Source organism: Coregonus lavaretus (assembly GCF_964263955.1).
Source record: "Coregonus lavaretus genome assembly, chromosome: 40".
Classification (NCBI taxonomy): domain Eukaryota; kingdom Metazoa; phylum Chordata; class Actinopteri; order Salmoniformes; family Salmonidae; genus Coregonus; species Coregonus lavaretus.
The window spans coordinates 5,678,352-5,691,593 of NC_140027.1; the positions used below are offsets into that span (position 1 = coordinate 5,678,352).

Here is a 13,242-nt window from a genome sequence, read left to right on the forward strand (position 1 = left end):
GCGCCCTTGGAACACTGACACTCAAACGTGAAACGCAACGAGTTTGTACAGTGCCAAATAACCTGGGAGAATCTCCATCGACAGAGCTCATGCATAGTGTGGCGATGTGAGTGGAATACCATGCATCTCTAAGAATATAAATGGCCTTCAGACTTTTTTTTTAAAGAGAGTTCGTCATCCATATGCCCACTGAGCTCCTCCCCATAGACAGAAAACACTCCTTGGAGACTTAGCAAAAGAGTCTTTGATCTGAAAAATTTAAGAACAGTAATTGGGGAAGGCAGACTGTCAAGAGACATTGCGGTGTCAAACATCTTCTCTCTCCATTGTAGCTGTTGATTTTGTTAGAGTGAATAGAGCCTACAACAGACATGAGGCTCCCAAACACAACCAAAGATGAGCTTCATCCTTCCTGTGTGTGTTCCTTCCTCTCACTACACTTTTACCTGCAGAGAGAGACAGGATGCGTCCCAAATGGTACCCTATACCCTATATAGTGTACTACTTTTGACCAGGGTCCATAGTAGTGCACTATATAGGGAATGGGGTGCCATTTGAGACGCAACATGACTAACACACCACCAATTACACCAGCTTACACATCTGTTGGGTCTGTCCACTCATTAGACCCACCAACTGTAAACACTGTGGCATGCTTCCAAACATGAATTTGTTATGGTTACTATGTACGAGGAACTGGCGCGTAACAGTCATTAAAATCTCACCTCAAATTAAGGGAAAATCTGCCTCCCCATCTGAACATGTTTTCGACCACACACTTGTTGTAGGTGAAGAGCTATATCAGGAAGTGTGGGAGGGTGTTTCTTTGTTTTGGACGAGTCCCAAGAAGCCCAGTAGTGCAGGTCGTTTGATAAACAGCGCTGTCTTAGCGAAAGCGCTAATATGCAGACTGAGGAGAATTATTAGCTATAAAGTTAGCTTAGCGCCTGCAGAACACAGAGTGCCTGGTATTTGTTTTTGTCACTTTGGGTTTTAATTTGTGGGGAATAAGTCACAGAATGGCAGTGCTTTGTGTGCAGTGGCGAGTCTTGTGCGGGGCTTAAAGCAATAGTTTAGTCTGAGTATATTTTGCTATGCCATATATTATCCTAACATTAGCTTAAAGGGATAGTTCAAACAGACTTGATGATTAGTTATGTTAGCATCAATTACCTGTAGAAATGTATTGTCTATTTATACCATGGCATTGTTGAATAGTTGTTTCTGACTGGCTTGAAGGGCATTCTAGAGCGTGCATTATTTAAGCAATAAGGCCCGAGGAGGTGTGGTATATGGCCAATATACCACAGCTAAGGGCTGTTCTTATGCACGACGCAACAAAGAGTGCCTGGACACAGCCCTTAGCCGTGGTATATTGGCCATTTATACAACGGGTGGGTCTAATGTTGAATGCTGATTGGTTAAAAACGCATTCCAGCCAGTGTCTATTCCACAAGTTACCACAGGCTAAATCTATGACATTAAAATGCCTATTTACTCTGTTCCATCTGACTGCGCAATCTACTGTCTCATCAGCCCAGCCAGGCAATTTATAAACTTGATCTCCACTATAAAAAGCAACTAGACATTATCTCTAGACTAACATTTAGTTTTCAACAGCGGAGATTTGAATAAACCTTGCTGTCTGTCTCTCCGACATTTGCAACATTGTTTCAATATTCAGTGGCACATTTTCTATGCCAGGTGAAATCGTGCATCATTAGCTCATTGTTATGGATGTATCCAAATAAATGTCACTACACAGTAAAAAATGGGGTGTTAATATTTCAGAGTAAAGTTATTTTAACCCAGATAGAGTATTTTCAACATTTTTGAGAGTAAAGTTGCTCTATCAGTGGAGTTAAAAGTGAGTGTAAAAATCTGCAGATACGCAGTGACAATTTCAACTCTACAGCAGTGATGAATACCCGCCACTCTGCTTTGCTGAAGTTTGGCACGTACGTTGGTGGAGGAAGATTGCGAAGGAGTAGCTAGGCCACAGATATTGCTAGGTAAGTTACATCCCCGTTTTTTCAACACCAAACCGGTATTTTTTAACTTTACATAATTTTAGAGTTGTGCTGATGTCAAGGTCATATTTTAAGTTACGAGTTCCATGCGGCGGTCCCCCTTGCAGTGAGCTCGTCATCAGCCAGCTAAATTAGCTTGTAAGTTCAGATGGTTGACAGTAATAACTGTTATATGATATACCCATGGAATATGTTTGATATTTTTGTGAATGGCTTGCTGTTTCATATGGCTAAAAATAGGTAACGTTAACTTAGCTAATCAGTTCGTTTGAAGGACACCACCGTTTGGCATGAGCGCAGATTGTGCTTGTCATGCGGTTAGCTAGCTTGCAATCAGTATCGGTAACTGTCTTTCTTTGTGTTGCAATATTTTCACGAATGAAGTTTGTCAGAATGGTAAATACGTAAAATAACGTTCGCTAACAACAAAACATTTATACAGATAGTATTGTTAGCTAACGTTATTGTATAGCTTCCCAGGCTTCCTTACACTAACGTTAACTGTTTTTTATAAAGCTATATATAACGGTAATGTTAGCATGCTTCTGATAGTTAGCCAGCTAATGTTGGTGTTATAAAACGATAACTTAGATCACTGATTTGCATGACGGGTTTGTTTAACATTGCTTAACCATTTTAATGGTTAGCTACTGTTCGAACTAAAATGGCTAATGAGCTAGCTAACTTTGACACATAGCTAGTTATTTGGTAGCTAATGGGACAATGTGCCTCTAAACTTGAACTAGCCTACACCCATTTGCTGCAGAAAATGGCAGCTTAACGTTATATTCAACCAGCACAACTTTGTCTACTTCAGCCTTTGTAATTGCAGTGTAACGTCTAAGTAATGCATAGTGCATTGCGTAGCTAGTACTACTGAGATAAATGGATAGTTAGCTAACGCTTAGTTGAACCAGCACTAAATGATGATTTTGAATATATATTTTCTTTGTTAACAGAGGCAAAATGCTGTTGCGTGTTCAGCTCGGGGAAGAGCAGAAATACGTCAAGCTGTCTGAGCTGACATTCAATGCTTTCTTGAAAGAAGGTAGGTATAATAGGTTAAAGCAATACATATCACCCTAATGACAAAATAATACAGCATTAAGCTATTATCTTATGATATCTATTTAGGTCTATAGTCATTTCTGCTGTGCTTTATATTTTCAGTAACATAAAATCAGGTGCAGATCCTTGTCTTTCATCATTTTGTGAACACATGAGGCAACCTTAAGTATGAACTTGGATTCTTGTGAGAAGGGAATGCATGTTTTTCTTTTTTTTCTTCTTTTTTTAACAGTGTGTCTAAAATTCAACATACCAGAAAGCAGAAAGCCAGACATTAAGGTGTATGACCAGTCTGACACAGAAGTTGACTCAGATGTTTTTGAAGAATTAGTAAAGGAGTCACCTGGAACTTTCAGAATCATGCTGGGCAATGGACTTGGTATTCATTCATTCAATTAGTTTTTTAGTTTAAAGGCCAGAATGAGAACCTTTATTGTCTTAAAAATAACAGTTTATTGTAATATGTTTCTATGTTTTGCACAAATTTCATAATGAACAGATACCTCTCATTCATCATCATGCTCGGGTACATCTGATGACACCATCATTCTGAATTTCACTGTGTGTGACGATGTTGAAGAAGTAGCGGCTGGCGAAGGAAGCCAGCCTAAAAGGCCATGCCACATAAACTATGAGGCAAAAGCAGTAAGTGGTGAACATTGCTGTTAAGTCCAATCTGAATGTTGTTTCATCATGTGACAGCATTACATATTGTTTTACAATTACGGAAAGCACATTTCTTTCCACCTATAGCTGATTGAAAAAATCCTAACATCAAAGCCTGGTGGTGAACGCATTATGCAAGAGTATGGAAAAACCAAATCTCTGACAGATGCCACCAGAAGACAGATGATCAACATACTTGCTGCTGAGATGACAGAAACACATGGGTAAGCATTAAGCATATAGATGGGCTGTAAAGAAACATTGTTATTATTTTCCGGTTATTAATTATGTAAAATGTGTTGTGCAATATCAATTCAGTGTGATGTTAACTTTGAATTCATATGCTAGGACATCCCCCCCCAAAAGTGTCAGAGTGATGTATGCACAGGGGATAGTAGCTTTGTTTCCCTATCTAGAAGACCCATACTCACAACATGGATATGTAAGTAAATGGGTAATTGCAACATTATGCACATATTCACTCTATGAAATGGGAATAGTACTCCTTTATAATTTATTTATAATAATATAGGATCATTACTACGATCCGGAGAGTGGTTCCGGATACCTTGCATGGCGATTGAAGACCATACAAAGAAAAACAGCAGAGGAAAGAGGTGCCTCAGTCAGCAAATCTCCTAAAGGTATGTTTTCTGATCAGTGACATGTAATTATAATGGTGACCTGTGAATTGTACAGAAAGGATTTCTTAACACTGTATTTTGTCTTAAGTTGGTGGGCCAGGCCGTGATCGTCAGCCCTTCACCTATGACAGAGAGCCATCTGATGAGGATGTGGAAGCAGCTATTGCTGTTTTGAGACACTCTGCTGATGAAAACACTGTCCGTGAGAAGATGAAAATGACCTTCATATATCGGCAAGCAATGGTCAACGATGAAGCCAAATCATCAGATGTCTTCTCGGTCTTCCCAAGATTTCTGGACACACCAGGACTGGTATGACAACTTAATTCACTGCATCACCAAAAATATCCAATGAAGAATAAGGTAACACTCATTATTTCTGTCTTTGTGTGTTACATTGCAGATAGAACAAGATTTCAGACTTCTGTTTGGTGAGGCCACAGCCAACAAATTCTTGGAGAAGTGGCCAACCACTTTCAAAGCAAAAGTAATAAAGGAAAGCCATGGACTTGTATCCACCACAGAACTCTTGGATTTGATGCGCAATGCTGAGTCAGCTGCTGAAGTTGAGAATGGTATGAATGAACTGTTTTACTTTTTATGTGGATAATGTAGGTGTGCATTATATGTCCATAATGGTGCAAGTTGTGAATAAGAATGTTATGCTACGGCACAATGTTAACCAGGTTTTTATTTACTTATTTGTAGGCTGGGACAGTGACATGTCTGCCATCTTGCTGCTGCTACATTTGCTACCACCATCTGCACAAGGTAGAAAGAGGCCGGGAAAGATGTCTGCATATCAAGCTGTAGATCAGCTCATCAGATTTCAAAAGGTATGCTTAACAGTTGTTTAAAATATATATTCCATCATCTCAATCTTGTGCACAGTTTGAGGTGATCTTATCTATTGTCAGAGGTTAGTCACCAAAACAATTCTGTTGAATGTGTTTTTTTTGTAGGTTGGAACCAGTGTGCAGCAGCATCTTGACAACATCACCCAAAGCAGTCAGCCCTACCTTCTCGCCCAGGGATCCACACAGAGCAGCATTCACTCCTACTTCATTGTGGTTGACAAGCATGCTCTTCCATGCAAGGCAACAGGTTCAGTAGGAGCTTTTGACGAAGTCTTTAAAGCCCATTACGTATTTGGTACGTCATACAGTTCTTCCTTGAGCAGCTTTTTCACTTTTGTGCAAACAACCATCTATAACATCGACATGGGGGAAACAAAGGAGACTCCTAGAGTTGCTGAGTTGCGAGCAAGAATGGTGCGTTAGTTGAGATAAAACTATGAAGTGTTTTCTTTGCAAAAGTGACCATGGAAGTCCAAACAACCTTGTTAAGCACCTTAAGATAATTCATGGGCTATGTACAGGCAGGACTCTTTTTCTGAAATGTGGTCAAGAAGGATGCTCACGTTCTTTTGGTAGCTTTTCTGGTTTTAGAAAACATCTTAACAAGTGCCACGGAGAAAGTTTAGTAGATTCTATAGAAGATGATCTTTCAGACCCTCAAAGTACCGTCAACACCAGTAATATTTCTCATGTTGAAGTGTCGACTGAATGTTTAGAGGCTGAGTCAGAGTTATCTTCGCCATACATTGTAAATAGTTGTGCAGCTGTTATTTCTGATCTAAAGGCAGCAGGTGTTGGTCAAAGTACAGTAAATACTGTAGTGATTTCCATGGAAGAGATTGTTCAAGATATTCATCAGCATGCTAAAGAAACAGTGATAAAGCATGTATTTAGTAATGAAAGAGAAACAGAAATGTGCAAGAAAGTTGAGGCGTGTTTTGAGGGGTTAGAGAATCCTTTCACAGTTCTAAATTCGGAATACAAGCGATCAAAATTTATGACTGCCAAGTGGGAAATAGTAGAACCAGTTGAATGTGTGATTGGTTCAAGATTTGACACAAGACGAAATAAAAAGACTGGAACATATGATCAGGTAGTAGTTCAAGATAAATTCATGTATATTCCAATTTTATCTACACTGCAGTCAATATTTAAAAGTCAGTATTTTGCAGAAATGTTGCAAAGCTCAGCTACCAGCAACTCTAGACTGAGAGATATTTGTGATGGATCTTTTTTTAAAAGTCACCCCCTGTTCTCAACTGAGAAGCAGACAATACAGGTCCAGATGTTCTATGATGATTTTGAGGTCGCCAACCCATTGGGTTCCAAGCGAGGTATTCATAAATTGGGTGGAGTATATTTTACTTTAAGAAACTTCTCTCCAAAATGGAATTCTTTTTTGGCTAACATACACCTGTGCGCCTTATTTCATACTCAAGATGTTAAACGATATGGTTTTAGTGAAATTTTTGCTCCCATTGTTCGAGACATTAAAGTGTTAGAGAGCGATGGTATTGAGATTCCATTATACAGTGGTTATGTACGTGGCACTGTAGTACAGGTAACAGGTGATAATTTGGGTTTGCATAGTTTGTTTGGTCTGGTGGAGTCTTTCAGTGCAAGGTACTGTTGCAGGTTCTGTTTAGCAGAAAAGGAGGACTTTCAAACAGAATTCTCTGAAGATTCTTCCAAAATAGTTTTACGCACCAAAGATATGCATACTGCTCACTGTCAAGAAATGGCTTGTAATCCATCCCTTCCGTATGTTTTTGGTGTGAAAAGGTCATGCATATTAAATTCATTGAGGTATTTTCACACAACTGAGAACTTCTCAGTTGATGTGATGCATGATGTGTTAGAAGGGGTTGGCCAGTACGAATTGAAGTTATTATTTCTGTATTTGAATGAAAAACATGTTACATCAGGAGAAATACATTCAAGAATACAAAGTTTTGATTATGGTTTCACAGAGAGAAATAACAGGCCTGTGACTGTTAATTTAAGTGAAGGATCTAATGATCTGGGACTGAATGCAATTCAGTCCTGGTGCTTACTTAGGAATGTTCCTCTTATCTTTGGAGATTTGGTAACTTCTACTGACCAACACTGGGGCCTGCTTCTTTTATTATTGCAAATAATTAACATTATATTCTCGCCCATGTTATCTCAAGGTCTATGTGTATATTTAAAACATTTGATTGTTGATCACCATACACTGTTTAAGAAGTTGTATCCTCAGAAAAAACTTTTACCAAAGCACCATTTTCTTATCCACTATCCCCGCTGCATCCAGAAAATAGGGCCTGTACTTCATAGTTGGTGTATGAGGTATGAAGGCAAACATAATTTTTTCAAAAAACAGCTTAAATCGTTTAAAAATATTACCAAAACGCTGGCAAAAAAGCATCAGAATCATATGGCATATAGTTGGCGAAGATCAACAACTTTTAGTCGGTTAGATATTGGTCCAGGAAAAATGGTGGCTTTAAATATGGTAAAAGGAGGTTCTGAAATTGCTTTGGCAATGCAAGTGCCCAGTAGCATTCAGGTTATGAAGGTTAATTGGGCTAAACATAATGGGTATGTTTATCGCCCACACTTGGTTATCTGTGGTGAAGTTGACTCTGAAGTGCCCTTGTTTTATCAGATTGAGTCAGTTCTGATAATGTGTGAAAAACTGTTACTACTCACAGTGCCTTTAGTTACAGTAACTTTTCAAGAACATTTCCATGCATATGAGGTGATCAGATCAAAGCATGATTTAGTTTTTTTTCATGTCGACAACCTGCACTACCCTAGACCTTTTGACATACAAAGGTCATATGGAGGAAATGACACAGCTCTCCTTGTTGTGCCATATTGCTTTCTCTGGTGAACATTTTTATGATGTTATACTTCTGTCATAGACAAGGCAATGGGTGTACAATGTAAATTCACGGACATTGAAATTATACTTTTTTTTTTCAATAAATGTGGGTGCTCTCATCTTGTATTATTGTGCTTTGTTTTATTTGATAGTATTGATATTTCTACAATTCAGTAACACTACATCATATGATTTAAATTTAAAAAAAAAAAACACTGTAGAGAAATGAAAAGTAAATATCATTACACTTTAAAGTGTCATTTTTTAAAGTAAAATTGTAGTTGACTTAACTCTATACAGTGTAATCATATTACTCTCAACAGTGTGATTAAACTACAGTGTTAAATATTTTGACACATTTCATTGTTATTTTTTACACAATATGGAGTAGAATTAACTCTAAAAGTTTTACACTGACCAAAGAGTACATTTTACACTGATTTTGAGTGGGACCAAATGTTATCTGAAACAGAGTTAAATTCAACTCGATAGGAGTTAAATTAACACTTCTGTTTTTACTGTGTAGAAAACAGCTTAAACAAATGCAAATGCGCTACTTTGTTATTCTGGCTGCACTGTTTGACATGACTGTAAGGTAGCCGTAGTTGGCTAGCTAGCAAGCAAGGGATAAGAACATTGCCAGCCAGTATGGCAACAACTGGGTCGCGTCCATAGATACAGAACAAAAATACTTAACTACTGGGTCGCGTCTCTGGCAACCGAACCGATAGAACGAACGACCAGCCGGGTTGGGTAGCAACCCTAGATTTGTGTCGGGACTATATCTTGTGGAAGGATAAAATAGTATGAATAAATTCCTCAAAATAATGTTTTTAATGAAAATATGTAAATCATTATGTCACGCCTACTCCCGCTCCCTCTCTCCGGCGCTCGACATCCCCGGTCTACTAACCACCGGCCCTGGCAACCATCATTACGCATACCTGGACTTCATCATCACCTTGATTACCTTCCCTTTATTTAGCCCTCAGTAGCCTCAGTCATCAGGCAATATTGATTTGTTTTCATGTTCAGTACGCGTCCCGTTTGTTCATTTGCCTTGCATCTTTGTTATTAAACTCTCCTTCTGTCACGACTCCCTCCGAAGCTGCCACCTCTCCTTGTTCAGGCAGGCTTCAGCGTTTGTCGTCACCTGCCTTCTAGCCACTGCCGCTCCTCATTTCATCATTCCATTGGTTTTGTCTTGTTCATTACACACACCTGGTTCATATCCTCTCATCAGTACCTGTATAAGTGTTCCCTCTGCCCCCTTGTCTTTGTGTGTGATTGTTTATTGTGAGGATAGTGAAGCTCGGTGCAGCTCCTTGTTTTTTGTATCGCAGGGATATTTTCCCCGTGTGCCTTGTTGGTTCCAGTGTGCCTGTTTTGCGCACTGGACTGTTTTGACGCATTACTGCGCCTGACTCCTTCAACTCACCCATCACACCTTCTGCACCTGCTTCCTGACTCCCTACGTATACGTGACACATTATTTGAATATGTTGATAACCCATTGTATAAAAGTGATAATGCCCTTGAAGCTGGTGTTTGGAGGATATATTGGCACGGTTTACCGGCCCTCGACTTCATCTCGGGCCTAACAACACCCGTGCCAATATATCCTCCAAATACCGGCATCTCGGGCATTATCATTTAGATATCACAAACCCCAGAGGTGCCTTATTGCTATTATAAACTGGTTACCAACGTAATGTTTTGTTTGTCATACCAGTGATATATGGTCTGATATACCACGGCTGTCAGTCAATCAGCATTCAGGGCTTGAACCACCCAGTTTATAATTCCCTATAACACATTTCTACAAGTTATTGATGCGAACATAACTAATCGTAAAGTAAGGGTGAACTATCTCTTCAAGGTAATGTTAAGAGAACTGAGCACTGTACTAGACTGAGAGCTGTGTGCCATTGACAATGGGGCTGCAGAGCTGTTATTAGTGGCTGTATCATTCCCCATGTCTAACCTACACACATGGATACCCTTGGGAAATAATGGGTCAGACACAGACCTCTAGACAGAGCCATTTACCATGTATGGCTCACCCCGTCCTGTCTGTCTGTCATATTCTGTCTCTGAGTGTTTGTGAGTGTGTGTGTGTGTGTGTGTGTGTGTGTGTGTGTGTGTGTGTGTGTGTGTGTGTGTGTGTGTGTGTGTGTGTGTGTGTGTGTGCGATCCCTATTCCCTAACTCCATCTCCCCAGCCATACTCTCCATGGGAAACCACCCACGGTGAGCTCCACAGACAGACAGACAGACAGACAGACTCCTATGGCATGATGGAAAGCAGATAATGAGACTGGAGGAATAGGGGAGCATCCAGTGGGGACCGGAGTGCCTACACTCTCTGTCTGCAGCGGATTGTCAGAGTTAACGAAGCAGGAAAACGTATAGGGCTAAACTCGCAGTAGCATATAAACTTACTGTGTGTCAACACAGTAAAAAAATAAAAGCAGTACTGGACAGTGAACAAAGACATAAACATTGCTAAAAATGGTGTTATCTCTGAACCATCCATATAGCTGTGACCCAACCTTTTCTTGGGATGCGTCTGAAATGGCACCCGATTCCCTTTGGTGCACACAATATATGGAATACATAAGAATTTCAGACACAGGATGTATCCCAAATGGCACACTATTCTCTATATAGTGCACTACTTTTGACCAGAGCCTTATGGGTCCAATCAAAAGTAGTACACTATTTAGGGAATAGAGTGCCATTTGGGAAGCAACCACAGCCTTGGTTTGTTTGTGCTTGTTCACCGCCCCCTCCTCCTCCCGGCCATTGCAGATGCCGGTCGTATAAAGGAGTAGTGGTGCAGAGGCACAGTGTTAAATAGTCCTTATCTATCTGTGCCATTAGGGTTCTGTTATAAAGTCCTTGCATTATTCAGTCGGCACTGGGAGACTGATTATTACTGATCACAGTCCATTCTCGCAATTTTACATCCCAAATGGCATCCTATTCACTTTAGAGTGCACTTATTTTTTGACCAAGGCCCTGGACTCTACAAAGGCAATAGGGTGCCGTTTGGGATGCAGACCCAGAGGCTGAGTCCAGCTATGCTATATTATCTAGGCTGGAGCTAGCGTATACAGCCTCTGAACGGACTTGGTGCTATTAACAATGCTGGATGGCCATTGTGGATCCGTTTTTCCCCTAGGTTTTTGCTTAGGCGAGATGCACAGGGGCCAAAAGGACATTTTCGATTGAATTTAAAACTAACTTGGAGGGATGCAGCTGAGCTAGGTAGAGGCAGACCGCCCCACTAATAGACTCACAAGGTTGGTGCAGTGGTCCAGTGGACCACCACAAGATCATTACAACTGTCCACATTTCACTGATCCTAAGCTCTGGCATGTAAACTGCTGTCATTTTAGTCGAAAGTGCTCCAAACGTTGCAATAAGACTACAAATCTTACTAATTAAAAATAACAAAATCTTCCCAGAGTCCTCAGTCACAACTCTGGTTGTTTACGCAATTTCTCCTGTCTAAATTTTTTTGGGAAAAACTGGCAGAGATATCAGATAGAGGAGAGGAAGCGTTTGGCCGAGCATATGGCGCTGCTCTTTTTTATACAGCAGATATGAAGGATAAATATGAATATATATCTGATGCAAGCTGCTGGACCTACTCTAGTCTCCCAGTAGGATTGTATTATGTCACAGCAGGGTTAGAGTTCAGCTTAATCGTTTACAGTACTGTGGATCTAATGCATAGAACACTGGCTAATTTGCTCCCTTATGGTAAACAGCTATTGTATTGCCTGTTGGGGCTGGGCGATAGATAATGAACGTTAACATGATGACCTATGCATATACTGAGAGTGCCCTAATGACAAAAGCTGAAAATGTATGTTTTCCAACGGCAACCTTTTCTCTGTATAGTGCACTACTTTTGACCAAAGTCCTGCTTTACTACCTGCCAGTCAAAGGTAGTGCACTATGGAATAGGGTGCAATTTGAGATGTACAAAGCGCCTTGTTTATGTACATGTGCTGAGATAAGCGGGATTTGCAACATGAGCTCTTGCAGGCGCGCAATTAGACTTTGCCATTAACCATTTGTTATCTTGACTTTTTCCCGCCATTGGCTTGGCACCTTGCTGATTACAACGCGAGCGATCGATAATTAAACCAATTAAACTCGACAGATGTGTCCTTTACGCCTTTTTTTGTTGTTGCCTGAGACCGCTTCCGTGTTACAAAGTATTATACAACTATATTTTCAGTTGATAAAACATTGTAAGCTTCTTTATTAAGTCTAGGATTTGAGTGCCCATGTATTTCACAAGAGAACCCGAGTCTGTAGGCTAACACCTTGTGCTGCTGTATAGGGTGCTGATTTGGTGCAGTGCTGATTATTTTATAGGCCTACTGGTTGAGAGAAAATAGCAATGCTGCGGTGTAGTAGCCTCCCACTGGGCACAGACGTCAGTACAAGGTCTAGTTTTGATTTACATTTGGTTGAGTTGTCAACTAACGTGAATTCAACGAGAAATCAACAAAAAATGGCACCATGTCATTGGATTTAGGTTAAAAGTTGAGTGAAAATAAATTCCTTTACATTGATGACTTTTTTCAAATCCAATTAGTTTTCCACGTTGATTCAACGTCATCACTTTGCTTCTTCTTTTTTTTGTTGAAAAAGGGTTGATTCAACCAGTTTTTGCCAAGTGGGCTAAGCCTAGTAGACTTACCAAAGCCACTATAGGCCTATATTAAAATCAGTTTCCAGATCATTTCCAGCAGCTCATCAATATCTCATCTCGTTCCAAAAGGGGAAATCAAATATTTCCAACAACATCATTCTAACGGACCTTTGGCGCGTTTTCCCTCATTGCATCTAATAAATATTTATGTGATAGCCTCGGTGCTTGTTACGCAACAACCTGTTAAATTAATTATTTGAATCCATTTCATATCCTTTTAGCACCCCTCGGATGGATGGTGAGGGTTTGAAGAACGGTAGTTCACCGTTCCTTTTCGTTTGACTCCGCATGCGTGAGGAGGACATGGTTGCTCTGTGAGGAAATGTAGCCTACATGGACTCGATCACTGACTAATTATCTATTTGCTTAGCCTATGATAC

The 13,242-nt window shown here is 40.0% G+C and overlaps 2 long non-coding RNA genes across 2 annotated transcripts; both read left to right on the top strand.

The window, feature by feature from the left end:
• The first annotated feature begins 1,774 nt into the window (after positions 1-1,774).
• LOC311113651 lies at positions 1,775-4,665 on the top strand. Its single transcript, XR_014611023.1, has 8 exons — positions 1,775-2,012; positions 2,990-3,078; positions 3,331-3,477; positions 3,598-3,743; positions 3,852-3,988; positions 4,113-4,206; positions 4,297-4,408; positions 4,497-4,665. It is a non-coding gene; the product is annotated as an uncharacterized lncRNA (long non-coding RNA).
• Positions 4,666-4,671: 6 nt separating this feature from the next.
• Positions 4,672-7,565, top strand: LOC311113652. Its single transcript, XR_014611024.1, has 4 exons — positions 4,672-4,720; positions 4,812-4,983; positions 5,117-5,244; positions 5,371-7,565. It is a non-coding gene; the product is annotated as an uncharacterized lncRNA (long non-coding RNA).
• The last annotated feature ends 5,677 nt before the right edge of the window (positions 7,566-13,242 follow it).